Here is a 5,000-nt window from a genome sequence, read left to right on the forward strand (position 1 = left end):
TGCACACGAGTCAGTCGATCCTAAGCCCTAAGAGAAATCCTATGTAGATGAGGTGTCCTAAGACGTTAAACACTTGTAAAAAAACCGCAGCTATTTTATTTTATTTTTTTATTATTATATAAATCGCAGCATATTTTGTTATTATATACATGCACAAAAAACACCCATTGGGCGAAAGGGAATCCGGTTTCTATTCCGGAACCCGGCAGCGGAACCGCATACCATTCGGGCCCTCGTAAGAGTGTTCGTCGGGGTAACCCAAAATGACCTGGAGACGCCGTCGGGAGATCCGGGGAGAGTTTTCTTTTCTGTATAAGCGTTCGAGTTCCCTGGAAACCTCTAGCAGGGAGATAGGGTTTGGAACGCGAAGAGCACCGCAGTTGCGGCGGTGTCCGGATCATCCCCTCGGACCTTGAAAATCCAGGAGAGGGCCACGTGGAGGTGTCGCGCCGGTTCGTACCCATATCCGCAGCAGGTCTCCAAGGTAAAGAGCCTCTAGTCGATAGATTAATGTAGGTAAGGGAAGTCGGCAAATTGGATCCGTAACTTCGGGATAAGGATTGGCTCTGAGGAGCGGGGCGTGTCGGGCTTGGTCGGGAAGCGGGTCTGGCTGACGTGCCGGGCCTGGGCGAGGTGAACGGCTCTCGTGGCTGGGATCCGAGCTCGGTCCCGTGCCTTGGCCTCCCGCGGATCTTCCTTGCTGCGAGGCTTCCGTGGCGTTTCCCATCGGTGCGGTCGTCCTCTTCGGCCGCCATTCAACGCTCAGCTCAGAACTGGCACGGACTAGGGGAATCCGACTGTCTAATTAAAACAAAGCATTGCGATGGCCCCCACGGGTGTTGACGCAATGTGATTTCTGCCCAGTGCTCTGAATGTCAACGTGAAGAAATTCAAAAAAGCGCGGGTAAACGGCGGGAGTAACTATGACTCTCTTGTTGTAGCTACAGGGACGGTGATGCGCAATATAGACCTCTCGTTAGGTCCATTAGCCTCTCCCGTCCAAGTCTTCCCCACCTCCCATAGGTTCTCGCCGGGTAACGCTAACGGGGTTCAGGCGACATTGGCGCTTGGGGGTTGCCAGCCCCCTCGTGCTGTAATTTTGTTGGCCCTCGCGACAAAACAATGCCTCGGATGGGTACACGTAGAGGGGCGGCCTCTGCCGCCCCTAGGCCAGCAATTTCCCCCCTTCCGGGACCGAGCTCTGGGGATCCCCCTTCCCGACCGGTCGATTTCCCTTGTCAATTCCCAGGCTGCGATAGATCCTTCGCTACCAAGATCGGTAGGGGCGTTCACATGAGGTCCGCTCACCCTGATTGGTCAGATGATGTGAACCGCGCAGCGCCAGCAAAGGCACGTTGGAGTGCTGAGGAGGTGTCTTTGCTGGCGCGGCGCGAGGCAGAACTGTCCATGAAGGGTGTGCGCTTCATCAATCAAGCGCTCATTGGGTTCCTGCCTGGCAGGTCGCTAGATGCCATCAAGGGCGCTCGGAAGCACAAGGACTACCGAGCGCTTGTGATGGAGCACGTTGGCCGCATTCAACAGGAGTCACTGCAGCCGGTGGCTGAGGCGCCCGATCTCGCGGTGGAGGTCCAGGATAGCGATCGGGTCTTCCTGGAGTATTTCCGCGGCCTTGAACCACTAGGGTGCGATGGATTCCAGGCTAATACCCTGGATGAAATCTGTGCCCTGGTTGGAAGAGAGGATCGCGGGAATATTCTGGAAAGGCTCACCGCTTACCTGGCGGATATCTTTCCGGTACCTCATGCAGCGAGTGTCGTGCGTCGAGGCCGCCGTGCGCAACCGGAGGAACCGCTCTCGCGACGCAGACAGCGCCGGAGGAATTACGGCATAGTGCAAGAACTGTGGCGTAAGGACCCCCGGCGCTGTTTGGATGTCATAAGGGATGGCCCCGTAGGTGACCATGGCATCCCTCAAGATGTTATGGTTCCCTATTGGGAAGCCCTTATGACAGGTGCGCGCGACAGCTGTCCTCCGTGTGAAAACCGAGAGGACACCATCTCCTCTCTGTGGTCTCCTGTTAATCCGGATGAACTACGGAGGGCGCTTCCGGGTAGGAAGACAGCACCTGGTCCTGACGGTCTGTCTGCGAGACTCCTTTGTAAAACCCCCCTTGAGGTTTTGCAAAGGATCTATAACCTCATTATGTGGTGCCGCAGACTCCCTATTCACCTAAGGGACGCCAGGACCGTGCTCATTCCTAAAACCGGACTGCCTTCTTCTCCGTCTGATTTTCGACCCATCACCGTCGCCTCGACTCTTGTGCGAGGATTCCACAAAGTCCTGGCTAGGCGGATGGGTCGATTGATCGGATTGGATGGGAGGCAGAGAGCGTTCCGTAGGACAGACGGATGTGCGGACAACGTGTTTTTGCTGGACTTGCTGCTACGCCACTCCCATGCGCGCCATAAGCCGCTTTTTGTTGCGTCGGTTGACGTCGCGAAGGCTTTCGACACCGTTTCTCACCCCGCGATATTACAGACGCTCGAACTGAGGGGCTGTCCCGCTCCCATGATTGAGTATGTCGGGTCGGTGTACTCTGATGCTCTCACGACCATTGTGTCGGGTGGTTGGCACTCCCATGCCATCCATCCGATGCATGGCGTGAGGCAAGGAGACCCGATGTCCCCCGGCATATTCAACATGGTGATGGACAGACTCCTCAGGAGCCTCCCCCAAGACATCGGGGCGGATATCGACGGGGTGAGGATCGGGTCGGCAGCCTTCGCCGACGACCTAATCCTCGCAGCCTCAACGACAACGGGCCTGCAGCGATTGCTTGACTGTACGGAGGACTTCCTGGCATCATGCGGCATGTCCGTTAATGTCGGTAAGTCTTTTACCATCTCGATCGGAACGGTTCCCCACCAGAAGAAGACTACCGTGGATGAAGGCAACTTCTTCCTCGGTGGTCAGAAGCTGGTGGCGATGAAGCGGACGGACGCCTGGCAGTATTTGGGTATTCCCTTTACTCCAGACGGTCGTCTGCGTTCCGACCCGTCAGTCTCGTTGGTCGCTGATTTGGATAAGATCTCCCGTGCACCGCTTAAGCCGCAACAGCGACTATTCGCTCTGCGAATATTCCTGTTGCCAAGCTTATTTTATGCGGCGTCGTTGGGGTCTGTGGGATTGGGGAAACTCAATCGGTGTGACGTGGCGGTACGTGGTGCGGTGAGGAAGTGGCTCAGTTTACCGGCCGATACACCTAAGGCCTATTTCCATTCCGCCATCGGTTCGGGAGGCCTGGGTATTGCTTCGCTTCGGTGGAGTATGCCCAGGATTCGGCTTAGCCGCCTGAAGGAACTGTCCTTGTCTTCTGAGGCCGCGTCTGGGCTGCCAGGGGACTATCTTCGACTCGAGATCCAGAAGGCGCAGCAACGCCTGATGGATCACGGCGAGGTCATCGACACTTCCGAGAGGGAAGCGCGCCGTTGGGCGAATGCTCTTCACGGGAGTGTCGATGGCAGCGCTTTGAAAGAGTCGAAGAGGGTCCCGGGGCAGCACAGATGGGTCGCGGAGGGGACCCGCTTCTTGTCAGGACGAGACTTCGTCAACTCCTGCAAGTTGCGGATCAACGCCCTTCCGACTAGGTCCCGAACATCTAGGGGCCGAAGACAGGACAGGCTCTGCAGGGCTGGCTGCGCGGTGCCTGAGACCCTTAACCACGTCCTACAGCAGTGCCACCGCACCCATGATGGGCGGATAAGAAGGCACGACGCTGTAGTTGACTATCTTGCACGTGGTTTAGTGCAAAGGGGTTTTCAGGTAGCGCGCGAGCCGAAGATCCCTACCGATGAGGGAATGAGAAAACCAGATTTAGTAGCATGCAAGGACGGCGATTGCATGGTCCTCGATGCGCAAGTGGTTAGCGAACAGACAATCCTGGATCTTGCGCATAAGCGTAAGGTCCAGTATTACGCTGACAACGCCAGCTTCCGACGTGCAGTTGCTTCTAGCAACGGCACGGAGGATGTCAGCGTATTCTCTGCCACTTTGTCGCTGAGAGGACTATGGAGCGCGAAGTCAAGCAGGGGCCTACTGAGCGCAGGATTGATGGGCCAGCGGGACCTCAAGGTGATCGCCTCGAGGGTCTTGGTCGGAGGATTGGCAGCCTGGGGATTGTTTAACCGCAGAACATCGACGCGGACGAACCGCCCAACACCTACGCGGTTCGACCGGTCGGGCATAGGGTGAGGGACCGGAAAGGGGGAATTTATTGGTGCCGCCTACCATATAGGCGTAATAACGGGGCAATGCGGCCACCTGTCACCGGCTCGTATCCCCGGAAAAAAAGAAAAAAAAAAAAAAAAAAAAAAAAAAAAAAAAAATAGCCAAATGCCTCGTCATCTAATTAGTGACGCGCATGAATGGATTAACGAGATTCCCATCTGTCCCTATCTACTGGTCTCCAAAGTCCAACCCCGCCTCCACGCGGCGGAGACCGGGCAACGCAAGTCTGTATTTGCGGCAAAAAGGGCTATGGCACCCGCCCTGCCTAGTCCCATCCTTCCCCATCACAGATTCCTCCCCATCACGGTTTTGTGGAGCTGAACGGCCGCGGTGCTTGCGTGAGGTGCTTGACACCCGCTACCGTAGCTGGCGAAGCTCCGCTACGCCAACAGCAACATGCCTATCTTCGCTAGACGGGCACCAACCATGTGCAGCCGCCTAGTTACGCCAATAGGCAAAGAATAACCAACACACGCCACCCTAGCACGCTGCATAATTATTGCTGACGTGTAGAAGAAAGGGGGTGAATACATGTGGCAGAGTGCCGTCACTGCGGAGGGCGGTGGCGGGCACCCGCTGCCGCGGTCAAGCGGCAAAGCAAAACCCTCCTAATAACCTTCTATACACAGTTGGAGTAGGTAGCACAGCCTACCCAACTCAAAACAAACTTGAAAACTCCTTACACGGACAAGGAGTCAAGACGGAGTCTTCCGTACCCAGCCTAATGAACGTTGAACGAAGGCGGCGATTTA

At 56.1% G+C, this 5,000-nt stretch overlaps 1 pseudogene; it reads left to right on the forward strand.

Moving 5' to 3' along the window:
• Nucleotides 1–5,000, forward strand: part of LOC143260857 (large subunit ribosomal RNA) — an 8,995-nt pseudogene that overhangs the window by 1,953 nt on the left and 2,042 nt on the right.

Source organism: Megalopta genalis, unplaced genomic scaffold (genome assembly GCF_051020955.1).
Source record: "Megalopta genalis isolate 19385.01 unplaced genomic scaffold, iyMegGena1_principal scaffold0021, whole genome shotgun sequence".
NCBI lineage: Eukaryota > Metazoa > Arthropoda > Insecta > Hymenoptera > Halictidae > Megalopta > Megalopta genalis.